Genomic DNA, 27500 nt, shown 5'->3' on the forward strand with positions numbered 1-27500 from the left:
TTTTGCAGATCGCCGGCCCTAGACAGAAATACCGAGATTCCTCTCAATCCGTGCGCGAGCTCGACCACCCCACCTCCTCTCGTTCCCTGGTCGCGCCCGTCGTAGTCTACGTCAGAACAGCTACCTGTTACTTTCGCCTCTCATTGGTCAGAAATGATAACGCCATATGTTATTGCTGCACTACATACTTGACGTGGAAGTGTTATTATTCACTGTAAGGACAGAAATACTGCGCGCGCGCCAGCACATGGCTGCATGGCGCGAATAGACATTTTAAAATGGGTGCGAATGATAGAGGAAAAACACATTGTGATATCCGTTCGTTATAGCCATTTTCAGACATACTTCGCATACATACACACACGCACACACACACGTGCAAATTCCCATGTTCTGTCATTGTTTTTGATGTTGGGGCTTGGCCTGACCCCATTCCAGCACAGCGGTAGGTCTCACTCGAAAAAAACAAACACACCACACACACACACTCACTCACGCGTGGGATTAAAGAGACCCTCTAATCTCCACGGCTTGGAATATCCCCTCTCATTCCAATAGACGTTGGAGAGCAGCACACTATTTTAGTGGACACTAGTGACAAGGATCAGACCTCCGATATATCTGCTATATCAGTGCTCAAAGAGGCTTACGAATCCTTGCCCAGCCCAGGTCCTCCTAGCGCATCGCTCCTCTCTGAAGCCCTGTTGCCAACGCCTTCACTAATCTCTGCATCCAACGCATCCAATCACGCGTGGTCCACCGAATACCCAAATGTTTGTGTCTTCCCGGGGTGCGTACAAGTAGAACATCTGCCCTGCTGTGTGCCATGGGTTGTTTGCGTTGCCATTTTATGGGGGTACAGTCCGACTGTAGCTACATGTATGAAAATAACGGATGATTAAAAAAAGGACAATTGTGGCTTTCTATAAAGTAAGCCACAATGGATGTAGGTCACACAGGCAGCGCGATTGAGGTTGGGGGGCTCTTTCTCGCTCATGCGCTCGGGACAGCCCAGGAGGAGCACGAGCACTCTGATTTACCGCCAGAATCTCGTTAATCTGCGTCAGTTACGAGCAGCTGGGCTTTCAGCTGGTAATTGGAGGGAGAAACAGTCTGACTGAACTACATATAAAACAATATGCGTTTGATTTTTTTAATTGATGAGTTGTAGCCTAAGCAGTTTGATGAGCTTGAAGCAGTTTGAATCTATCACATCATACAATGTATTACCATAGTCTTTGCTAAATAAATAATAAAACAAAACAGCAATACCCTGTAGCCTATGCAATTTCCTTTAACAGTTCCTTAACAGATGACAAGAAAGTCGTCCCATAGCATCCCATAACAATCATATTACAAAAAAAAACATTTATGTCCGAGTGGCCCCGGCATTATGATCTTTGAGATAAATAATTAGAACAAATGTCAAGTGTTTCTTTGTTTTCTCCACTCAAAAGACATTTTGATAGAAGCCAAAACAGCCAAGGGGTTATTGTTGTTGATTGGTTCATATTAAGTGTAGGCTAGGCTATCCCAAAAACTATTTGCGTGGTGCCTCTCTCCTTTGCCCTCGTCCGCCAGCTCGCGCTCCGGAAATCGTTTAAATCTCAGCGTCATCGAGGATGTCTCATTTATCTAATTGGAACCAGGTGTGACGAGGAGAAAGAAAAAATGTGGAGGGCCGTGATGATCATCAGTAATTTACGTCTCTTAAAAGTGATGCGTGAGTGAGCAAGACATAATTTCTCATATACGCCTCTCCTTTAGTCCTCCATCCTCTTATCGCCCCGTTGTTTTTCCACCTGCCAGCGTTCGTACTTTGTCGGAATGTGCTAAACACATGGATGCCACAACAAAGGTTAAACCATGCTCACTAATCTTACAGTTTTTTACAATTGTTTACACACGTTTTCAAAACTCTGTGTCTATTTTTCAAAACTCCACACACAAAGCCCACAATTGCTCACACAAAATGCAAAATGCCTCAAATCTCCAGCAAAATAACACACAACATTCAAAATGTCAAAAACACATCTTTAAAGCAAACATTCGCCTCACATTACAAACACTTTTGTCATAATATGACATTTTGGATACATCATGTACACACTGTTGCTCAAAACCTAACGCTCTTCTGTCTTTCATAGGCTTTATGTATTTCCATACAATAATGAAAGTTACGGTATCTACAGAGAGAAGATGAACTACACAGTAAACATGCAAGCAATATTGAAACCAAAAAATAGTGATTTTTCCCAAATAATTTGCTGTTGTGAATACAGTATTTTAAAGCCAACAAGAACAAAGCAAAGCAAAATAGACCACCAGATGAGGCAATGGCCACCAGATGTACATGGAGTTCTGAAAAGGCTGATTTTGCCTATGGAAATGACTGACTACTATCAAATTACTTTGCTTTTTCCAAAGAAAAGTGTGTGTGTGTGTGTGTGTGTTTGTCTGTATGTGTGTGTGTGTGTGTGTGTGTGTGTGTGTGGGGGTTGTGTATGTATTCATAGGTCTATAGAAAAATGACACAAAAACACAAAAAAGACACAAAAATATAGTAAAGACGCAATATAGTAAAAGACCAGTTTCACTGTACATAAAGTCGACTTTTTGTAGAACATTCCTTTCAAAGTATCTGCATTGGTTCTGAAATCCTCTAGGGCCAGACTGAAAGGGTCCATACCTACATATAGAGTATCTATTTATAGGCCTACACTAAGGCAATAACTGGATGGTGTTCCGTAAAGTAATGAGTGTTTACACATGTGAAGAGAGAGAGTGAAGCACTAGTGATTTAGTGTGGCATTTTGATGGGTTGTGTTTGAAAAATGAAATCAAGTTACTTCCTGTTCGATTTTTATGTGTTAAGTAGAACATTTTGTGTGGTGTTTTGCAAAATGTGTTTTAGTCAATTGAAAACTGAGTTAAACACTGAGAATTAGTGTATGGTTTTGCAGATTTGGTGTGGGGTTATGATGTTTGGAAAACATGTTTAGAAAATTGTGTGACAAGCAAAGATTTAGTGCGGTTGAAAAAAAATCACCAGGTGTCTGTAAATCACCAGGTGTCAAAAACGGCAAGTTCCCAAGTTCACATTAAAACAGTTGGACATGAAAGTCCAAATGAACTATAACTTGAATAAAGTGACGACGAGCCCCCAACTAGGCAACTCCATTAGCAAAATCTCCCCCCAGTTTCCCACCTCTTATTTCCACATGAGGTGACGTTAACGATGATGTTTTCACTGGGGAAAATGTTTTCCCCATGCCTAGGAACGCACCAAAAGTTCAGGAAGATTAGCAAAAGAGGATACACACTGCACTCTAGTGGGCATCCAGTGTAGCGCAATGTTGAAGTGCAGGGTGTAAATGCGGCAAAAAAAGTCCGCCCACAAGTTTTCCTGTTCTCCCCTGGGCACCGATCATTCCCAGGTAGCTACAAACCAGCCTCGATCTGATTTGGTTCTCATTCCAGAGCCAACGACAACTCCCCCTGATGCAGATCCATTTTAAGGTGTAGCAACGCAATTACATCTCACCTCTTAACTCGCACATTATTTATGTGTCGATCATCCTGACATCCTCTAATTTGCCTGTGTACTGCAGCATTTATAATTAAATGTCAACAACACACTGTCTTTAGCTTAGAAATGCAATTTGTGCAAACATGTTGCAAAACATTTTGAAGCCACAGTGTAGTCACGGCCAATCATTTATAAATGGCAGTTCGTCAGTAATGGGACTTTTTTTCATGAACCATTATAAACATTATGTTAACTTTGAAAAATATACTCTCTCTCCACCCCCTCAAAGACACACACACACACATTCAATCTCTCTCTCTCTCACTCACTCTCTCTATCACACACCCAGTCTCTCTCTCTCTCTCTCTCTCTCTCTCTCTCTCTCTCTCTCTCTCTCTCACACACACACACACACACTGACACACAGACCCATACATATTCTCTCCATCTCTGTCTTCCTATCCTCCTACCTCCTCCTCATCTCTTTATTTCCTCGGGTTTCACAGCTGGCTGAGGGAGATTCTGTCACCTGCTCACATGGCAACCGTGCATGCAGATCCTTCTATATGCCACCGCTTGGGCAGATCTTTACACTCACATAATATACACATACATACATACATACATACATACATACATACATACATACATACATACATACCTCTGGTAGTAGTACTAATTGTTATAGTATTTTTTAAACTAAGGTCTCCCCTGCATAGTATAGCAACTATTGTCACATCTGCATGAATATGTTACCTCATTTTGTGAGTTGCTTTGGAAAACAAGTGTCTGCTAAAGTAATACATGTGCATCTAAAGACACATACAATCATGAATAATGTCACTATACATCCTCCTATCCTGCCTTTCTCTCCAAGGGATTACCTGTGTTCAATAGCCCTATATTACTAGCAGACCATACCCATCTCATCAGCAATCATTTCCACACGGTTCTACTGTATGGCTGTGTCCAGAAGCTTGTGTTTAGGGTAATCATCTCTGTTGTGCTTGCCCAGCCTTATGTAACACCTCCATTGCCTTAGTCATTGTTCTGACCTGTAGTCTCTCTCTAGACTCCTCTCCTTTCATTTCCAGCATAGAAGTGGTCTCCCTCGCTCTTACGCAACACCCACTTTTTCTGAAATGAGGACGACTCTGCTGTTTGACTACACTGCTCTTCCCTGAGAACTTAGGGGTCTTATGTAAGCCCTCAGCTAGTCTGTGTGTCATGACCACAGCATCCTCTAGAGGGTGCTGTGTCCCCTGCCAAACAAACGTGGCTTCTGCCTGCTTGTGCTGCTGTTCCCTTGCTGCCTGGCACTGCTGCTGACTTGAGCAGTCGGTGATATTGTCTCTGTGCTGTTTGCTCAATTATCATCTCAAACATGGCCAGTGCCTCATAGAAATGAAAAGGCAGGTGAATCTGGCTGCGGGTGCCCTCACTTGTCGACACTGGTCCAATCAGTCTTTAGGATTCTTGCTAGGATCAGTACAGGGGCGTTTCTGCGAAGCCGAAATTTTAGGCAAACACAATTGGAGTGAAGGGCATGAGGTCTTTTCCCCTGAAAAAAGACGCATATTTAAAGATGCCGCATGGGAGAATTATTTTAAAACAGAAAAGATCCAGATATTAAAACTCTGGGTGGGCATGTGCCCATCTAACTTCAGTAGGGCATAACGCCACTGGCTAGGATCACTGGGTGGAGGCTTCCAGTGTAAAGAAATTGATGAAGCAGTTTCTTGCCAATGGCTACTCCATTTCCAGATGCATACCAGTCATGCTGCAGTACACTCAGAAGAGCTGAAACCAACCACTGCACACCTGAATGAGTTTAGGGATTGGTTGACACTCTCATGATGTCACAATACATGTTTAAATTTGGTGAGAAGACCTGTTATCTATTTATGGCACATGAGAAATGGAGAGCTGACACAAACAGGGAATGTGTGTGTGTGTGTGTTCTGCTCACAGAACTATCTCCTACTCACACACATAGCAGCACGTCTGCCCATTCTGTGCACACAAAGATGATCTTTTACTCTGGTTACATCAACAGCCTCATATCCTACAGTAAAAGCTGAAGCATTTAGTCTACAAATGCAATATTGATGAATATGTTATATAGTCTGTACATCAGATTCACTGATTTTTATTCATTAGACTAAAGCATTAATAGTAAAGGCTGAATGTGGAATCTGATGGAATCCCATGGGAGACAAGAACTGCACTGAGTCTCTTGACATCACTTTTGGACAAACGCATTGCTCTTGGTCTGGTCTGAAGACTTCACATTTGTGTGACATTTATATGAGATAATGAAGCTAGCTAGCAAGGCTTGTGCAGTGAGCTGCATTTGAAAGCAGTGGTGATGACGAGGGACTTGTCACTTGCTGGGTCCAGCGACCAAGCCAGATGTGACACGTCCCTCTGTGCCGCTGTTGCCGTGGCCACTGAGTGACACATCAAAGGAGGACTTCACCAGTGGGCCTGCAACCACCACGGCTAGCTGCCAGGAAATGACATCATTTAGAACACGAGTGATCTGCAGTGGCTGAGTTCCAGAGCTCACACTTCCCTCTGCTAATAACCGCTACCGTCTCCATGACAACCATTGACACCAAGCAGGCTGACTAACACTGTGACCTGCAGATAATCGGTGTCAGTGTTATACTGAGTGGGACCAGGGGCAGACTGGTGACAAAAAGAGGAAATTTGCTGTCAAGTAGCCTGTCTACACAATGTGTTTATGGAACAAATCATTCATGTCAATAAGATTTAAGATATAACCTGTAACGACCCTGGCGGGACTGCCTTGGCTCCGCCCACGTGAGTGCCTGTGCACTTTCTCCCTCTCAGTTTGTGGCAGGTCACTGGTGCCCAAGTGTGTGCAGGTGTGTGCAGGTGTGTGCAGGTGTGTGCAGGTGTGCGTGATGGCCCTTCATGGCCCATGGGGATAAGAAGCCTGCTCTCCCAGTGCTGAGGGTTCTTTCCTCCTCTCCAGACATTTGCCGTTGGTTTTCCATTTCACTGTACAATCTTAACATTCTTTATCAGATTATAATTATATTATTATAATATATTTATAATTTGTGATATGCACATGCATATATATGTATATACCACAGGAAATTATGGGATGTTGTGGTGGGATGTAACTTGGTGTGGTGTAGCGTGGTGTTGGGTAGTGTGGTGTGTTGTGGTATGGTATGGTGTGGTGTGGTGTGGTTTAGTGTGGTGAAACGTGAAGTGGTCTGGGGTGGTGTAGAGTGGTGTGGTGTAGCGTGATGTGGTGTGGGGTGGTGTAGAGTGGTGTGGTGTAGCATGGTGTGGTGTGATATGTTGTACCGGGTGTGGTGTGGTGTTGGATGGTGTGGTGTGATGTGGCATGGTGTAGTGGGGTGTGGCGTGGTGGGGGTGTGGAGCGGGTTGGGGTGGTATGGTGTGGTGTGGTATGGACAGTGTAGTGTGTGTGGTGTGGTATGGCGTGGTGTGGTGTGGTGTTGTGTGGTGTAGCGTGGTGTGGTGTTGCATGGTGTGGTGTAGCATGGTGTGGTGTGGTGTTGTGTGGTGGGTGTGGGGTGGTGTGGTGTAGTGTGGTGTGGGGTGGTGAGGTGTGGTGTGGTGTGGTGGTGTGGTGTGGTATGGTGTGGTGTTGCGTGGTGTGGGGTGGTGAGGTGTAGTGTGGTGTGGTGTAGTGTGGGGTGGTGTGGTGTGGTATGGTGTGGTGTTGCGTGGTGTGGTGTGGTGTTGCGTGGTGTGGTGTGGTGTTGCGTGGTGTGGAATGGCGTGGTGTGGTGTAGCGTGGTGTGGGGTGGTGTGGTGACTGACAGAGAGGCTGGGAGGCGATCTGATCGAGTTTTTTGCTGGGACTGCGGAGGAAATCTCCTCCATCCTCCTCCTCCCTTCCCCCATCCGCTCCCAGCCACAGACACAGCCACACACACACAATGCCCAGTTGCTTGGTAACATCACTCGAATGCGGCTGTTATGAGCTCCCCAGCTCTGCCTCCGACAGTGTGGTCCTCTCCTCTCTCCAATGTTTATGTTACACAACCACTTACACCAGCGACAAAGCGCTCGCTTATTAGTGCTATTAGGAGCAGGAGCTCTTCAACCAGCCGCATGGACGTAAATGTCATCAAGCCATCTCTTTACGGGCCACCCCCAGAGAAAGAGAGAAAGAAAGAATGACTGAGTGAGTGGGAGAGAGGTACATTGAGAGAGAGAGAGAGAGAGAGAGAGAGAGAGAGAGAGAAACAAAAAGAAAGACAGAAAGATAAATGAAGAGAATGGGAAAGAGAGAGGAAGAGGAAATAAAATAAAAAGAGGTGGAGAGAGTTATGAGTGTTTCAGGAAGTGTGTGAGAGATAGAACACAGTAAAGCTAGGGAGAGAAGAAAGCTTTTATTTATTTAAATGATTTATTATTTTGAATTATTTTCCTGGTTCCTTCTAGAATTCTACGCAATCTTTAGTTTCATTGTTCTTTATTCGGTTACTAAGTGATGCAATAATAGGCTAATAAATCTTTTTCCGGGTCCAACGGCTTTCAAAGCCGCTCGGTTTTCTCCATAGACAGTAAAATAAATTATATTTTTTCCCACTATTCAGAGTAGCCTTTAAGAAAATTGTCATCCTACTACTCACTTGTAGAACTGACTACTGACTACTGACTGTACTCAACCTAAATCATATTTTTTGCGGAAGCCTGCATGGAACCCTTGATTGTATCATCTGGCTGCACAGCTACAGTAATTGCTCGATTAAAGTTAACCGATTTTGTTTTACCCTCAATAAAACGGAGGTGATGGTGACAAGGTTTATGAGTTGCAAATACTGGCTGGCTGCACTAGTAAACGTTTTTGGACCAAAAGGCTTTTGGGCCCATGACGTCGGACTTAACAACCGAATACAGTCTATGAGGGTAATTGTCGCATCATAATGTGGAACTCTCTCGCGGACATTCTAATCACATATTTGTGAGCGCACTCCTCAACACGGTGCTGAAATATCACTGAAAATATGCCAGAGTTAGCTAAAGGGTTCCTGGCCCCCCAACCCCCACCCCCTTATAATAAAAGCAAAAACCATGAAATCCTATCCCTGAGGGTAGATAGGGCTTTCCAGTATCCTGGAAGAGGGTGTCAGTTGGGATGAGATTCAGGGGGTCAGTGCTTTTGCTCAAACTTTGCAGCTTTGTGGTTCTTTGAGATAAGCCACCCCACAACACTGTAGCTTTTACTGCAAGATAAGCTGTGCATCTTTCACTTACAGCAATGGAGAGTAGCACGCTATTAATGTTTTTCAACGGGAAGCAAAGTAAAGGATGATAGAGTCAGGAAGGAAGTCATTTAGGGTCCGAAGTTAAAGGAGAATTCTGACGATCTTTGTTTCTCGAGGTCACAGAGCACTGTCGGTACGGGGAAAAAAGCTAGAGCTGCCAGGCAGCTACAGTGCTACACTCTGGGGGCATGTTCATGAGCCCTCATGTTCATGCCCCCAGAGTGTAGCACTGTGTCTCATGGATGAACTAAAGCTATAGTGGCATTTGGGAACACTAAGCTGACCTACCAATGTTGTGCTCAGGACCTTGCTCATGGTATGAACTCTGGTTACATCAACATTCACAAGCGCCTCATGTTAGGCTATTTTATTTCTTTGTTCCAACTTCCAAGTGGCCTAGCCTACGTTAGTCATAAATTAATTCTGTTAAAAAATGTATAAATGACTCATTCTTGACAAAAGGCAAAAGAGCTGCATGCGTGCGACATTTGAATAATGTTGTAAACGGGTTTGGGCTTTTAAAAAGCTGTCAGTCTCGGGATTTCTGTTGGGCTTGGGCCTTGTCAGACCTAACTTTTAAGGCCCGATTACAGCTCTAGTGTAGTGGCTAAGGAGCTGGGTTAGCGTGCAGCAGGCTTGTGCAAAATTCCAGAATTGAATTGAAACTGGCTCTTAAATTCCAATTCAATTCTTGAATTTCACTTGCATTTCAATTGAGGTAGCAAACAGGAAGCAGAATTGCAATTCGAATTGTGCACAACCCTGGCGCACAACCCTGGCCCTGCAGTAACCTGAAAACTTGTGGGTTCAAGTCCCGGCTTCCGCCGTTGTGCTCTTAAGCAAGGCACTTAAAGGAGAAATCTGGCGAATTTTCACATAGATTTCTGTTTCTCGAGGTCCCTAAGTACTGTCTGTACGAAAATAATTGTTTTTACCTAGCTCGAGCTATGGTGCTACACTCCATGTTCATGCACCCAGAGTATAGCGCTGTAGCTTCCTGGCAGCTTTAGCTGTTGGCTGCAGCAACTCGAGCTAGGTGAAAGCGATTGTTTTCTTCTTTTTTCGTACCGACAGTACAGAGTTTTGGGGCATTCGTGGCCTACTGGTTAGCGCTTCGGACTTGTAACCGAGGGTTGCCGGTTCGAACCCCGACCAGTAGGAATGGCTGAAGTGTCCTTGAGCAAGGCACCTAACCCCTCACTGCTCCCCGAGCGCCGCTGTAGCAGGCAGCTCACTGTGTCGGTGTTAGTGTGTGCTTCACCCCACTGTGTGCTCAGTGTGTATCACTAATTGACGGATTGGGATAAATGCAGAGACCAAATATCCCTCACGGGATCAAAAGAGTATATATACTTAAACTTATATACTTATAAATCTATGTGAAAAATCGCTGGAATTCTCCTTTTACCCCGAGTTGCTTTGGGGACAGTGGGCCTTGTAATATAACTGGAATATGTATGTCTGGTACCTCTCCTGTCCAATCACGCCTCATCCCTCTCAGTTTTGCCAAAACATAATGTCATTCAGTCTGACTGTGACAGCCGCCAGTGCCCACCAGCGACCTGCCTTCTGATCAGCTCTCTCATGAATGCTAACGCTAATTAGCCATGCCGGTGCAAAAACAATTAGCCTTAGATGACAGCTAGCGTTAGCACGCCCAAACTCAGCGATCGGATGTCTCTGACACTGAGGCCTTATGGGTCATTAAACTTGAGTCAAACATAAAGTTCATCAAGAGCCATTGCCTGTTCACAGCTGTTTGACCGTTTGACCATACTTCTGTGACACTCGCTGTCAGAAAGGAAGATAATGTTTCACACTGTCTTGGAAGCTGCAAAGTATGTCACACATGTCATTTTCAAGAATATCTATTTGTGTGTGTATGTGTGAGTGTGTGCGTGTGTCTGCTCCAGGTGTGGGCTGACATCAAACAACACTCAGATTAACCTACAGGAAGAACCGCTGGGGCTATTAAGTCACTGATTGGTGATGAGGTCATCAGTGCGCTGTTGGAAGCCACTCAGCTGAGACACATTTCCTGGAGGAGTCAAAGAGCAATGAGCAAGCTAACCAAGAGAGGAAGGCTTTCAAATAGTAATCTGTGTGTGTGTGGGTCTCTCTCTCTCTCCCTCTCTCTCTCTATCTTGCTTACTCATTAAATACCCTCATTAAATTAAAATTTAAAAGAGCTTTATTGGAATGGCCATTTATGTACAGTTTTGCCAAAATATAATGTCTTTAAAACCAAACTAAGAGTCTCTCCGTCCTTTCTCCCTCACTCTTTCTGTCTGTCATTTAGAAAAGGTCGTTAGGAAACAGTGCTTTCAGGAGATGAGGCTCTCTCTCTCTCTGTATGTGTGTGTGTGTGTGTGTGTGTGTGTGTGTTCAGAGAGAAACCGGTGTGAGAGAGAGAGCAGTAGAGAGGAGAGGAGAGTTTAGCCAGTGACTCAGAATGCCTATTACTGTGATTAGCTAGAGCTACGACAGAGCAGGCAGCGAATGTGTGTGTGTGTGTGTGTGTGTGAGAGAGAAAAAAGAGAGAGAGAGAGAGAGAGGAGGGAAGGGTATAAGAAAGAGTGAGAGAGAGAAAGAGAAAGAAAAAGACAGCAAAGGGGAGGTTGAGAGAGATAAATAGAAAAGGAGGGTGAGAGAGAGGGGAGAGGGGAGAGAGAGAGTGGGAGACTGAGAGATTGAGAGGGAGGGAGAGAGGGAGAGAGAGTGGGAGACAGAGATTGAGAGGGAGGGAGAGAGGGAGAGAGAGAGAGTGGGAGACTGAGAGATTGAGAGGGAGGGAGAGAGGGAGAGAGAGAGAGTGGGAGCGAAAGGGAGGGAGGGAGGGAGAGAGAGAGCTCAGCTGTGGTGTTTCTGAGTGTATTCCTGACTGTTCTACAGTAGAATGCAGCCTCCCTCCTCTCCCTGCATTTTCTCATCTTCTCCTACTCCTCCTCCTTCTCTCTGTCCATCCCCCTTTCCCTCTCGCGCTCTCACACTTCTCTTTTCCTCCTTCACCACTTCACCCTCTTCCCTCGCTCCCTGGGGTCTGAGAATGACTCCTCCGACCACCAGGACCCCCAGGACCCCCAGGACCCAGCATGCCCTCCCGTGGCTGCCCAGGGACAGCCCTCGTTCTGGGGCTTCTCTCTGCAGGAGCCTGCACTTCTAGGCTGGCTCTCCGGTGCACATAGTTGTCAGGTAAGAGGGAGCGAGGCTGGCTCGTTGGTTGGTGTGCGAGCTGTGTGTGTGTGTGTGGGGTGTTTTACTGTGATGCTAGAGTAAAGTCACACAGACTCCACAGTTGTACTGTATACTACACACCTGAGAAGATACTGTACTCTGTGTGAGTGTGTGTGTGTGCGTACACACGTGTGTGTGTGTGAGTTTTTACAGAACTTCCTGTTTTTTCCTTGTGTATGTACACAATTTACAAATGCAGTAGGGATGTGTGTACTGTGTGTGTGTGTGTGTGTGTGTGTGTGTGTGTGTGTGTCAGAGTTTATGTATGACTATGAATGTAACAGCAATCAAGTGCCATGACAAAGCCGGATTGTTTTGTAGCTTTTAGTGTGAGCGCGTGTGTCCATGGGAACTCGTTGACCTGCTTGTTTCGCGGTGTGTGTTGGCATGGCGCAAGTGTGTGCAGGTGGCCGTGTTGGAACCGTGGCTGGCACTGGTTGGTGAGTGTGTGCCAGCGCAGGTGGCATGCCAGTGAGTGGCAGAACCCAGGCAGGGAGTCACGACACAACGGCGTTCAAAGCTGACTCGGCCTCCCGCACGCTGCTTTGTTTACGCGCCGCAACTCTCACAGGACTTGTTCCCTTTTGTGTCTTCCTTGTCACTCTCTCTCTCTCTCCTTTCTGCCTCTTCATCTCTCTACCTTCTAGTCTCTTCATTTCTTTCTTTCTTAGACAGTCACTCTTTCTCTCACCCACTTTTTCAGTCTACTTACCTCTCTCCCTTTGTCATCTGCCTTAGTGTTTGATCTCTCACACACTTACATTTTCTATTCTTTGTCTCTGTCCTCCTCTATCCCTCTCTTCCTTCTCTCTCTCTCTCTCTCTCTCTCTTACTCTCTCCCTCCCTCTCTCCCACATACAGACATTCTCTCCAATGCGCACAGTGACTGAGGGAGGACCTTTTTAAGAGCCAGTTTTGCTTCTGTGCATTTTTCGCCCCTGTGCTGTCAGAAGGGGATTGTGAGCTGTTGGATACTTGCTGAATGGACCATTGGCGATATATAGAAACTGTGTGGCTTAACTTGTGTACACTCAGATTTGTGCAGTGGGGATTTGTGCAGTTCTCTTTATGTGTATATACTGGATTGTAATTCAGATCCGCGGGGGAATCTGTTGGATCAGCACGTTAATGTCCATCAAGTCAGAACCGGATCGGCACCAGATTAGTTCAGGACTCAGAGGACAGGACTTCTTCTCCTCTCCTTTCCTCTCCTCTCCTCTCCTCTCCTCTCCTCCCCTCCTCTCTTCTTCTCTCTCCTCTCCTCCTGTCCTCTCCTCTCCTCCCCTCTCCCTCTCTCTTCTCTCTCCTCTCCTCCTGTCCTCTCCTCCCCTCTCTCCTCTCCTCCTCTCTCCTCCTCCCCTCTCTCCTCCTCTCCTCTTCTCTCTCCTCTCCTGTCCTCTCCTCCCCTCTCTCCTCTCCTCTCTCCTCTTCTTGCCTCTTGTGTGTTCCTGACTCTCAGGCAAGATCAGGAGCTGAGGGCGCTTAGAGATGTGGGTGTCGCTGCTGGGAAAAAGCCCACGGTTCAGACTTATTTCTATGGAAACAGAATGTGTCCCTATCTTTCAGCGCTCTCACACACACACACATACACACATACCCACACACACACTTTATACTTATTATTGCCAGAGACTGAGCATATCTGAATATGCGATGTGTGCTGAGGCATTATAATGACATATTTTTGTGCAGGCTAGAAAAAAGAAGCAATCTAATTCCAAATGGTGTGTTTGTAATTGCTAATGCTTGGTTGAAATAATGGGAAACAAGTAGATGGGACAATCCAAATACGAATATAATGGTTTACCTTTCCTCAGCAGAAAAAAAAAACATTCAGATCAACAAAAAAATTCAGATCAACAGCATTCACCACAGAACCACAGAAAAACCGAGCTTACAGTATGTTAGCCGTATTAAAGGTCACCATGCTAATGTGTTACCTGTGGGTGGAAAACCAAGCTTACAGTATGTTAGCCTACTGTATTAAAGGTCACCGTGCTAATGTGTTACAGATGGGTGGCCTTATTACAGTGTAGTAATTGTATTTAATTATCATGTACATGACCTTGTTACAATGTAATATATGAACGCTACACAACTCTCATGTTCACACTACTATATGTTCATAAACCTCTATTCTTACCCGTAACCCCGTAGTTAAGTCGTAAGTAAGTGATAATGTATAGAACGCCGGTCATTATTGGGAAAATAAGTCTCAACAGGACGAATCGGACCCCGAAGCGCCATGTCTCTTTACTCCACGATATGTCTCTTTACATTTATTTGTTACAGTTTCGTTGTGGCTTTTGCTGAGAAACAAATAGTTCGGAACACACGCTGAACTTGAATCAAATGTTCTTTAGAACACAGCTGATCAACCGTCTGCCTCCACTTTTGAATGAAAATCAATTGACAATTGCCATTGACAGCGGTCATTATTTAGAGGTTCTTAAGACGAAAATAATGACCGGTAGAACTTCCATGAATCCCATTCAAGTCAATGGAGTGTTCTACTTGCATTGTGAAGAGCCGTATAATAAGTAGATAATAACTATACACATTTGGTATGCAGTTGGGCGCCCACTATAATATGTGAGTGTGGGGACCTGTGGGCACACACGACAATCTCTGCTGTTCGAAAAATGTCTTTAAAATAGCCCTGCAGGGTCTGAACATTTAAGCCTTTTTGGGAGTAAATTTGAGTGAATTTGAGTATGCATGGAGAGGGTCTGAGAGGCCACTTACGTAAGGGGAGCCAGACTGGCAGGTATGATAGGCTGGGGAGAACGCTAGCAGACAATAAACTAGCAGCGAGGGCGCGTGAACACTACGGGGGTGTGAGGAGGCATGGGGGCGGGGGTTATAAAACAAAGGGAGGATTTTAAATAATTGAGGAAGAGATATAATGACAGGGAAATATTTCTAAAAGTGAGAGTGTTGGTGCAGCTTTTTGAGAGATGAGCCGTTTCAGGCTGTTTTAGGGGTGAACTCTGGTAATCTCTCTCTCTCTCGCTCTTCTCCTCTGGTGCTGAAAGGCTATGACTCCTTTGAGAGGGTGAGGATCAGAAGGATGGTGTAATATTATCTCCCTTTTCCTCTTTCTTTCTCTCCCCCTCTCTGCTCCCTGATCTGCCTCCCTGGGAGAGAGATGTCATGTGAAATGTGTGTGTGTGTGTGTGTGTGTGGGTGGGTGATGGTCAGTGTTTGGAATAACGGCGTTTAAAAGAACGGCGTTAGGTAACGACGTTATTTTTTCACTAACGGGGTAATCTAACTAATTACTTTTCCCGTCGTTACAACGCCGTTAACGTTACTGGACGTTAAATGCGGTGCGTTACTATGCATTGATTGAATAAACTGTGTAATCCGAACGCACCCTGGCCCACAGCTAGTGAGGAGGTGGGTTAATAACGACTTAAGCGATTATGATTGGCTAAGGCAGAGTCATGTTTCATGATAGCCAATCAGAGCCAGTGTTTTTACACACTTGCCAGCACACGTGCCACACACACACACACACGCAACAGAGATTCGACGAAACAGCAGAGGTCAGGAGCAATCCGAAAAGTTGCCATTTTAAAGGTGGAGATATAAGCACTACTTCAAATTCATCAAGGCAAGAACGTGCATGTAATGTATACATTATGTCCAGGACCGAAGACTTTGTCGACATCCGTTAAGCAGCTCTAATTTAATGAAGCATCTCACACACGCATCTAAAGCTAGTGGCCGAAAACACCGATATCTCCACCACAGATGATAGCTCGCCATCCACTAGCAAAGAAGGACTCGGAGCAAAGTCCTCCAAGCAGCAAAAGCTAGATCTTTCTGCCTCACAACAAAAACCTATGACACAGGCTGAAGTCAACCGTAGGTCTGTCGATGTGCAATATCTTGAATTTCCCCTTGGGGATCAATAAAGTATCTATCTATCGATCTAATGAATATCGAAAGTTATGTAGCCTACAAACACCTGTCTGTTCTACTCATTTCAACTGGCTGCTCAAAACTGCTCAAAAAATTCAAATTCTTTGACATATAGCAACTTTTTTAGACAGTAACGCAAATAGTTACTTTCCCTGGTAACGAGTTACTCTTATCATAGAGTAATTCAGTTACTAACTCAGTTACTTTTTGGAACAAGTAGTGAGTAACTATAACTAATTACTTTTTTAAAGTAACAATCCCAACACTGGTGATGGTGTGTGTATGTGTGTGTGTGTGTGTGTATGTGTGATGGTGTGTGTGTGTCATGGACTCCCGTTAGCAGGCAGTCAGGCGATTCCTGTATAGAAGCAGTCTCTGGGCCGGACTCGGGCCGGACCCGGCTGAGAGCTGGGAGCCTGCATGGTGTGAATCAATGCATGTTAATGTGTGTCGTGATGAGCGGAGTACCCCTCTCTCCCCCTCTCTCTCTCTGTCAGTGAGAGGCTCACTGCTAAATCCTCCAGCGTTTTCAGTGAAACCTGCAAAGCCTGATCCTCTTTGTGCTGTGCAGCTTTACATTTCCACGGCAGAAAAACAGCCCCCTTACACACACAGCCTGCTTTCTACAGCATATGTATGTATATATGTGTATATACATGTACACACAGTATATATATTTATACATGTTTAATATATATATATATATACTCAGCAATCAGCTTAATCAGCTTATATATATATATATATATATATATATATATATATATATATATATATATATATATATATATATATATATATATATGTACACATTTACATATGTGTATACACTGTTTGCCATCCGTCTTAAAGAAGGGATTCGTGAGCCAAGTTACTTATGGTGAGTGGTGGTGACCATGGAAACGAGAGGACTCTTACAGAGTCCACACCACTTCAGCCTTGGCCTGGACCTTGGAGACAGACAGGAGAGAGAGAGAGAGAGAGAGAGAGAAAGAGAGAGAGAGAGAGAGAGAGAGAGAGAAAGCAGTGAAGTATGCTTGTATCTAAAGGACTGTGGCCAAATTGAGACCAGATCCATATAGCAGTGGTAGTTGCTGTCAAAGGCAATATCATGTCAAAATGATAAAATATAACACTACATCATGATAACTCATTAAAAGACGAGTGTTGGTTATGTGGTTTTATATACAACCTGAATGTGTGCTTGTGCCTGGAATCCAAACATTCTGACGCAATGGTGGTAAACATAAAAATGGTCCATTGCAGTGGTAGCTCCTGTCAGAGTCCATATCACAATACTGTCACACACACACACACACACACACACACAGAGTAACTGTGATCCATTGCAGTGGTAGCTGCTGCAGAGGCAGTATTGCAATAGCAACACTAGATAAGTGGGACATATGCATGGAATGAACACACACACACACACACACACACACACAACCACACAATCACACATCCACAGTTACTGAAGGTACAGAAACGCTGCCCCCGGAGACCAGAACTAAAGGATGTAAATACAGTATTTCTGGGCTGGATGTCTTAACTGCCGGTGGTGGATTTTCATCAGAGTTGCGCCAGGCAGGCGCGTGAGTCAGACTCCCTCCTACGAGGTTTCTCACCTCACCAGGGCTCGCTCACATCCAGCCGCCTCGATGTAGGCCACTAACCCTGCTGACCCAGGACTGAGTCACCCAATACACTCGTGCACATACACACACACACACACAAACACACACAACACACACACACACTCTCACACTTACTTGCACACTGTTCTCTCTCTCTCACACACACACACACACACACACACACACACACACACACACACACACACACACACACACACACTCACTCACTCACACTCAATGACATACTCATGCACACACACTAACATACTTGTATGCACTCAGCAATCAGCTTAATTTTTTAATAGACACACACATCCTTAAAGGCAGAGCTGAGCATCAGTGGGGGTGTCCACTGGTCTGGGTTAATGGTTAGTGAACAGTGAACATACTGTACGGCTGTGATAGTGGAGGCTGTACATACTTTAGTGAATAAATAATGTACATGGAAGTAATCTCTGAATTTTACAGTACAGTAAGTCATAGTGCATGTAGATGTGGATAGTAGAAGTAGAGGATTCTTACAATTACAAACCGTTCCACTTTGATTGATGGAATGATTTGATTGATTATTGATGAGGCATATCGCTATGGATGTTAGCAAGTAACGCATTCATTTTTTTTACCCATGATAAGTAGAATGTTATCTATGTCCTCTATGTTTTACTCTGTGCATATACTTGCTGAGATATCCACTCTACTTGTTAGTTTCACACTTTTGACCCGTGCAGATTTAAACACGTGTACTGCTGGGCACATTTGGTTTTTAACAGCCTTATGCTTAAATTACATTACATTTACATTACATTACATTTGGCTGACACATTTTTAACCAAGCAACTAGCAACATGGTAAACAGTTTAAGGAGAATTTAAAGTAATTCTCAACAATTTAACAACTTAACAATTTAAAAACGGTAGAGTACAGTAAGAATAAGTGTATCAGTGAGTGCTGTTTTTAACAGTTACGTGTCAGTTCAAGACGGCTGGTAAGGGCTAGGATCAGCGAGACTTGTTGTAAGTGGTGCTATGAGAGGAGATGTTCTCTAAAGAGCTGGGTCTTCAGGAGTTTTTTGAAAATGGAGAGGGACAATTGGGAGAGCCCCTTTTCCTGGAGGCGGGTAAGGGAGGGTGAGCGTGGGCATGCAGGGTACTCATGTCTCATGCCAGGATGTGCCCATGGCGTGGCTCTGCTTTGCCTGCGGGCGCGTTGAGGCCTCTCACTCTAATCTACAGTGCTAGCGTGGCTAATCGCTAATCACCGGGGAGGCTGCCGCTCGCTGGTCTTGCTCTGATGAATCAGCGGCGATTGTCCTCCATTTCATGGGTCCTTCCATTTTAGCAGGCTGGCACTGATACACTTAACTAACCATTACATAATGGGGGGGTTCGTAACATCTAGTCAGACACGCAAACAACAAACGGCAAACAGCCCCGCCATAGAGACCCCATCTATGTCTGGCAGTGTTGTATAAAGTACTAGAAAGCAATACTTGAGTAAAAGTACAAGTATCACACTAGAAAAAGACTTTGGTAGAGGTGAAAGTTACCTTTTAGAATATGACTTAAGTAAAAGTCTTAAAGTATCTGATATATACTGTACTTAAGTATCAAAAGTAATTTTCTGATATTTAATGTACTTAAGTATTTAAAGTAAAAGTAAAAATTAAAAAGCACGCGGTTTTATTTTGAACTTTTATTGTGAACTTTATTTTGGCTTTCTTATAGTAAAGCATAAAGCATATTCATGGTTCCCATATCTTCTTAATCTCACTCATCAAATCAAAATCACATTCTTTTCTAGGACTTTTCAGGCACAATTCTCTTAAGTTCAAAGAACAAACAGCATATTTTTAGAGCTGACATCAAAGAAAAAAACAGAAACAGAAATGTCACTTATATGACCTTCAGGTAAAAATGAAAAAACTTATTTCTTTTAAAAAAAAAATGACCTGCTTGTACACACACACACACACACACAGGCCACCTATGCCCAGCTACTAATATGCCAGTCATTAGTTGAAACTGAAAAGGTGTCTGTTCATCTTCAAAAGAAGCTGGTTTTCAAAGTTGCCAGAATTCAGTGCCTGGGCGTTTCAGGCCCAAGACCGGCCCACGTTTTCCATAGTGGTGGAAATTGGATAAATGAAGCAACATTTCAGCTCTTACTATCCTGTAGTTTTTATTAGTACTATGGTTCAACAAATGTGTAAAGGTTATATAATAATTCACTTCAACTGAGAAGTTAACAAAAAATATTCCACTATTCCACAAGTTAACAAAAACAGAAAGAAAGAAAGCCTTTGAAATGTGTCCACGCTTCCACAAAGAGGCATATTGAACTAATGTTTAGGCTACATGTTTTTTTTTTGCATGGGTAGGCTATATTGTTGTTTGGTGATTTAGCCTACTCCTTTACTACACCCTCTTCTGAGCAAACAAGGCATATAGGTTTATCATGTATTGTAATTGCTCTTTCTTACATTAAATAACTTTAATTTATCCTCTCTACTTGTCCCTGTAGTCATGGCCTCCTCATCACTAATTTCGGGCTCATCATTTTCAGTGGTCGACTGGTTGATCTGCTGCTCAGTCTCTCCTGGCCTCTTTCTACCATCCATCCTTCTTGGCACTTGTGTCTACTGTAGGGCCGGCTCGGCTATCCGTATCTGAGAAAACTTTTTTGAAAAAAAGACGGGCTATATGGACCCAACCAACTCTTTTTGGGAGGGGAGAACTCCCTCACGTAGGCTACAACCCATGCAGAGGCATTGCATTGGTGTCATGCACAGAATGCGGAACGTGTCCTACTTAAAGAAAAGATAGACTAACGTGACAAATATTTTTTCCCTCAACCGGCCCAAAAGTGAAGCGGCCCACCCGGAATTCTCCCGATTCCCCACCCCGGGCCTGATTCAGTCTTACTCTTCTTGGACTGAAGACAAGTCCTGCGATGCTAAATAGCCTTTCACAGGCTGCTGAGGCAGGTAGCGGAGTGTTCAACTTCACAGAAAGCTGCCAATGTACAGAAACATTGCAAATACGGCCACGGGTGTATGACGTTATCTTCACCACTACCCTGTTCACCGAGTTCACCACTATCGTCGGGGTGGTCGTTTATGTTTTATGTTTTAGTAACGAGTAACGAAGATGCTTAGTGGAAATATAACGGAGTAAAAGTATACATTTTATCTAAGAAATGTAGTGGAGTAAAAGTGAAAGTTGACATAAATTTAAATAAAGTACAGATACGTGAAATTTCTACTTAAGTACAGTAATGAAGTATTTGTACTCCGTTATATTACAACACTGATGTCTGGACAGTATCAGCTCCTGAACAGGCACAAATGCTACATATCTATTAGTTTGTATGTGCCAGCCAGATTAATACATTCTATTTGGAGATGCTAAACCTATGCTAGATACTTACTACATATGTGCCAGATCTAAATCGATGCTGTTTCCATTCTGCATGTGCCAGGCAGCCTTGAACCAAACTACAGAATGGTAGCTCCATGCTACATAATGTTTTGCATGCCAAAACTATGCAAAATCCCTGCTAGATATGTGGCAGATGTATACTCATAAGCTAAATCCATGCTACATGTGCGGCAGCCTTATATCAAACGTATGCTAAATTCATGCTACATATGTTGCAAAATTATATTAGTTCATGGCCGGATATCTTCCATCTGGTATCTAAGAAGACCTTAAATAGAATCCTAATGTAGTAAGGGTAGGCCTAGCAAATTTGCCAACCCTTTTTTAGCACTGCACACAGGCACTAACAGGCTCTGACAATATGCCAGCCAAGGCGAGGCATATTGGGCTTCACATGGACATGTGAAGAAGGCCATATCTGGGTCAGTTCGGTTCCAGTGTCAGAAACTGTGTGGACAACAGTGGTGCATAGCCTTTTCTAAACTGCGTGGGTTTGATTAAATCTACGGTAATTGGTTTTGTTTTCATTTGAGACCATTTTTATAATGGTTTTCTTTGGGTGCCTTTGTATAGTGCTTTGTAACATGATTTTTAAAAAAGTGCTGTATTAATGATAATAAGAGTAATACTTGTGATTACTATTATTATAATGTACTGTATATTATTATGATGGCCTTGCATGATGAGACCTCAGAACCAAAGCGGTGATGCACAGGTGAGCTTAGGACGTAATGGCCATCTGCCGAGTCAAGCTAACAACAATAAATATCGACCGTGTGATTAGCTAATGAGCGGGCTAACACATCTCCCTGTGATTTGGCACGTGACACACGCACATCCCACCGCGGTGGCGTAGACGCTGGCCCCATTCAGGTCGATAAAGTGCATCAGTTCCTGCTTCAGTCAGCTGTCAGTCGCCTTCATGAGCCAAACACGTCAGTCGGACAGATAGACTGCAGTCAGATGTAATGCTTGACAGCACACACACACACACACACACACACACACACACAGCGAGAGTGGAGCCGGTCTGACTGGAGTGAGCGTGGATGAGTCGATTAAACCTCGCTGAAAACTCATACGGTGCCACGTCCTGTTTGAGTATCCGTGACTGATGCTCTTAAAATACAAGGGTTTATTTGTCACTGCAGACATACAGACGAATCAGAAGCCGGCTCTCGAACCAGGACTGCCTGTCACAACGGGGTGACCCGAGAGAACCATATCCTTTCCCCTCAGACTGGAACGGCTTTAAAAGGCTGTGCTGTGCATAAGGGAGCCCTGGCTGTCTTTTAGGAAGCTGTGTGATGTTCAGAGAGAAACTGAGTGAGCTTTGGAAACAAAACGGGAAAAAAGTTGGCCTCCTTGTGAGCTGAGAGAAATGCATGGCGTTCGCTCTGAACGGAGGGTTTGTCCTGGAGAACTGGTGCGGTTCTAGGCTTTAAAAAAAACCTCCTACAGATTCACAGCTGTCTGCGGAGATCGGCTGTGTTGATTTTTCTCGTTGTAAATTATGTAAGATGTTCCTCAGATGTATAGGAGCCTCAGTGTTTGCTGGCCTCTTTAGAGGCCTCGCTGGAAGAAGGCCAATTTAGAAATTCCCACATGCTTTTGTTTTGATCACTTGCAAATTATTCTGTAAGGTGACGTAAGTCGGCCGGTGTTGTTTGTCCAAAACCGTGTGGATCCACTCCCCCCCAGTCCTCAACTCTGCAAGGAACAGCAGGAGAAGCAGCCTAACCCAGGATCAAGTTTTTTTTAATACATTTGAAAGGACTTTGAGACCCACAATAACATGTGATTCTGCTACTTCAAGATCTGCAATAACATGTGATTCTGCTCCTTCAAGATCTGCAATAATAATGTGATTCTGACATGAATAATGAATAAACAACCATTTTTGCTACATCTTGAACTAGATTCATGTAATTTTCTTGGCATGATTGAAAGACTGTGTTTTTGACATTCCGCTGCTCTCTACAAATTCTCTGCTTCTCTCATATTTTATAGCATTTCCCTTGAGACAAAGAATCAAGATGCGCGGCATTCACAGTAACACTGGTGAACATCATCTGTTCACTCCTTCCTCAGAATAACATAATTATTAAATGCTACAGGTAGTGCTATCACCACACCACACAAAACCAGAAACTGTACCATTCAGCACTAATTTCTCAAAGATGTGACAGTCAGCAGCACCAGGAACACGTTCAGGAAAAACAAGACTCCCCCTGCAGATGGCAGTTTATGTGACTAGCTGAAATGAGTCCATGGCCTTGCCACAGGATTAGTCCTACGCAGCTGAGGCGTAATGGGCTGAGCCTTGGGACCGGCCTGAGGGGATGCAGGCCTCCGTCGGACTAGGACACACACACACACACACACACACACACACACATTTAGGATGCACAACACTGCTGGGAATTCTTTTTTAAGCATTTTTATTTATTTTTTGCTTTTATGTCCATCGACAGTGGAGAGAAACAGGAAGTGAGTGAGAGAGAGAGAGAGAGAGGAAGCGAGAGAGAGAGAGGAAGAGATAGAGAGGAAGAGAGAGAGAGGAAGAGAGAGAGAGAGAGAGAGGGAGAGAGAGATGGGTTGGGATCAGGAAATGACTGCAGGTCAGAATCAAACCCGGTTCCCCCATGGGCACTGACACCTAAATGCAGACAGTACTGCTGCTTGCGCCCCTGCTTCCCCTCTGCTGCTTGCGCCCCTGCTTCCCCTCTGCTGCTTGCGCCCCTGCTTCCCCACTGCTGCGGATTCTGCCTGATTTATCTCGCCAGGTGACAGCAGGAAGAATCTGCTATCTGACGGGAAACATCACTCTGTCAAGGTGAAGAAGAATATGATGAAGATGTAGACGCTAAGGGTGATGTGGACTCACACATGAGGGTTAATCTGTGGAGTTGGATAGAAGGGATTAGATGTAGTCACATCTTCCACACCCCTCCAGGAAGAAAGGTACTTTTCAGAAGGCCATAGCTTCTTACAGAGAGAGAGAGATAGAGAGAGGGGGGAGAAAGAGAGAGTGTATGAGTAGTTGTCATCGCAGGGTTTGGTGGCTATTCTTGGTGGGCAACTTGGTATCATGGTTTGGCGTGGCGTTACCGCCACTTATCGTCTTTCTGCCGCGTGTATGTCAACACCACGTATATGGCGCCCTCTAGGGTTAGGGTTAGGGTTAGGTTATGCCGTTGATAAACACGGCAAAATGCTATTAGGCGTTAGATAACACGCTAGTGGCCATAGGCGTGTCACACATATGCAGTTCATGATATTAGTCTGCTTTGGAGGAGCTTCTAAAGAAAGAGCAGGGCCTCACGCCAGTGAAAATGCTACACAAGACTACACTCTTAAAACGACTGTTGAAAACAACACAACTTGCGTTGTTTTTGATACATATCTGTGTTAAAATGCTACACAATACTACACTTTTTAAAACGACAGTGTCAGTATCAGTTTGCGTTGTTTCCTTTTTATATTTGTTACACAATATGTGTTGAAAATAACACAACTTGCGTTGTTTTTTTAACACATCTCTGTGTCCAGATAGGGACAACACATTCGTTTTTAGAGTGTATGTCCGACAACACAGAGCTCCCAAAAGCCCCAAATGACCTGTAGGAAATGTGCCTGAGTTATATATATTTTATGAGTTAAATTTATTTAACTTGTTGCTGGTTATATATTTATTAGCCTTCTTTCAACGGCCTGCTATATTTATTTAGTGTCCCCCATGAGTGACTGAGTGACCAAAGCCTCAGCTCATAAAAGCCTCACACACACACAGTCAGGTAGGGGGAAATGTGTGAACAAGCACACTGACAGCCTTCTACTTCTTCTTTAGCTCTGATGATTTCTTTCTACAATTGTTTTTCTTTCCTTCTCTGGAGCTGACAGACACACAAGTTTTGAACTGTGTATGTGTGTGTGTGCTGCGATGTCGATGTGTGTTGAATGGATTGACTCTACAAAGCAGCTACTTGTCATCCTAGTGACTGATGTCTGTCTGAAGGTTGTGTTCCAATGACGTTTTAGAGAACAATGAGGTGGTTTTCCACTGCTGTTTTAGAGAACATTGAGGTGGGGTTCCGCTGCTATTTTAAAGAACATTGAGTTGAACTAGATTCACTGTGATAGGGAAGTGATTAGGTTTGATGTTAGATGTTTGATCTTCTGGTTTCTGATTTGAGAGATAAGAGAGATTGTTATGAGCTGAGAGTTTCTGATTGCTTAGCAGGGTGTTCTACTGATGTACGTGAACTGTGCTCTATTGCAAGTGATCACCCAGCGATCTGTTCTTCCAGGTCTGTGTTGTATGGCCAATGAATAGTTCATTTGTTGTGTACTCAAAATATGGAATGTGTTGTGAGAAGTATTTATGAGTTTAAGTATTTATTCATAGCTGGGTGATGTGGCACTCTATCAGTCTCTCTGTGTGTGTGTGTGTGTGTGTGTTTTGCTATGGACAGCGAGTTTTTGTATTCTGTAGAGTTCTCTGTGAATCTGTTTGAGAATGTAGGAAACAGTATGTTGCGTCAGCAGTTACACACATGAATGTGTAGCAGTTAGCTAATATGGTAATAATGAACTAACAATATCTGTGTATTGTGTGAGTTTGTTTCCTCAGTACATAGCTGTCAGCACTGTGTGTGTGTGTGTGTGTGTGTGTGTGTGTGTGTGTGTGTATGTGTATGTGTGTGTGTGTGTGAGAGAGAAAGAGAGAGAGACACGTGTGTATAGATCCTTGGAATAGCTCAGAGCAAGACTGAAACAGAGAGGAGGCAGAGAGGGAGAGAGAGAGAGAGGAAAGGAGAGAGAGGGAGAGAGAGAGTGAGGAAGAGAGAGGGGAAAGGAAAGAGAGATAGAAAGGGTAGAGCATCAGGGGGCTATGGTGTGGGCGAGAGAGTGAAGCCTGTTCTTTTAATAGAAACTCTTTTATGCTGTCCCTCAAATCTCTCTCTCTCTCTCTCTCTCTCTTCTCTCTCTTTCTCTTGCTCTCTCTCTCTCTCACCCTCATCTCAAAGGCAGTCATACATATATATATATATATATATATATGGAAAGGACTGAAAGGAACAGTGTGAATGCTTAATGTGATTTTCCATGGCTTCAGCTAACACACACACACACACACACATACACAGAGACACAATGTAGTGTGTGTAGTCCTCGTGACTTGACTCTGGTGATTACTTGAACAGAGAGCTCTCTTGCTCAACAGGTTCTCTCTGAAAAAAAGAAGAAGAAAAAAGATTAAACATCACAAAAATATCAACGGCGTGCGTAGCAAACTGCATGCTACTTTTGCGCTGCTACAACGGCGTGCGTAGCAAACTGCATGCTACTTTTGCTGCTTCTAACGGCGTGCTACAAAACTGCATGCTACGTTTTTTCGCTGCTAGCGGCGTAGCAAACTGCATGCTACTTTTGCGCTGCTGGCGGCGTAACAAACTGCATGCTACTTTCGGCTGCCTAACGTTAACAAACTGCATGCTACTTTTGCGCTGCTACAACGGTGTGCGTAGCAAACTGCATGCTACTTTTGCGCTGCTACAACGGCGTGCGTAGCAAACTGCATGCTATTTTTGCCCTGTTACATTTTCACTGGGACCAATTATCTCAACTTATAATTAATTATTAAAGCGTAGTTATTATTTTGGGTCTCATTGTCTGTGTCTAATCTGATTTATTGAGCAGAGAACAGCCATTTTGAAGATGGGAGTGTATGTGTGTGTGTGTGTGTGTGTGTGTGTGTGTATGTGTGTGTGTGTGTGTGTGTGTGTGTGTGTGTGTGTGTTGAGGAAGAGTAGGATGCCAGGTTCATGATAGAATAATGTAATCTCTGAATCATCAGTTTGACTCACGCTCAAGCTGGTGGATATTTTCGGATCAAGAAGCAGGAGCAGCTTTTAGAACAACCAACAATGAGGAGAAGAGAGAAGAGGTACCAGATGCCATTCCTCTTCCACCACAGACTGAAACACTGAATTATGTGTTGGTTTTTATTTTTTATTTCCAGGTAAAGCACGGCAGGCTTCAACTCTTCTTCCTCGTCAAAGTACCCACCGACTGACTGACTGAGAGCAGCTGACAGACACAGCACCTTTCCGAGTGACGACGCAACCCGAGGTACACACTCACTCACCTGTGAGGATAGAGACTGCCCGTTCAGTGCTGTTACTGAAATCACTGCACATGGTTGTAGTTTTAGCTGTTCAGTGTTGTTACTGAAATCACTACATATAGTTGTAGTCTTAGCTGTTTGGTGTGGTTAGTGTAATCACTACATATAGTTGTAGTCTTAGCTGTTTGGTGTTGTTAGTGTAATCACTACATATAGTTGTAGTTTTAGCTGTTTGTTGTTGTTAGTGTAATCACTACATATAGTTGTAGTTTTAGCTGTTTGGTGTTGTTAGTGAAATCCCTACATATAGTTGTAGTCTTAGCT

General features: G+C 44.0%; 2 protein-coding genes across 4 annotated transcripts in view; both read right to left on the reverse strand.

The window, feature by feature from the left end:
• Nucleotides 1-60, reverse strand: part of LOC125294638 (BICD family-like cargo adapter 1) — a 46222-nt gene extending 46162 nt beyond the window's left edge. For both annotated transcript variants that reach the window (XM_048243530.1, XM_048243529.1), the window contains exon 1: nt 1-60. This exon is cut by the window's left edge and continues 882 nt beyond it. The gene's annotated coding sequence lies outside the window, so the exon portion shown is untranslated.
• Nucleotides 1-27500, reverse strand: part of LOC125294633 (tripartite motif-containing protein 16-like) — a 587664-nt gene that overhangs the window by 223647 nt on the left and 336517 nt on the right. The window lies entirely within an intron of this gene.

Source organism: Alosa alosa, chromosome 5 (genome assembly GCF_017589495.1).
Source record: "Alosa alosa isolate M-15738 ecotype Scorff River chromosome 5, AALO_Geno_1.1, whole genome shotgun sequence".
In the NCBI taxonomy this organism is placed as follows: Eukaryota; Metazoa; Chordata; class Actinopteri; order Clupeiformes; family Clupeidae; genus Alosa; species Alosa alosa.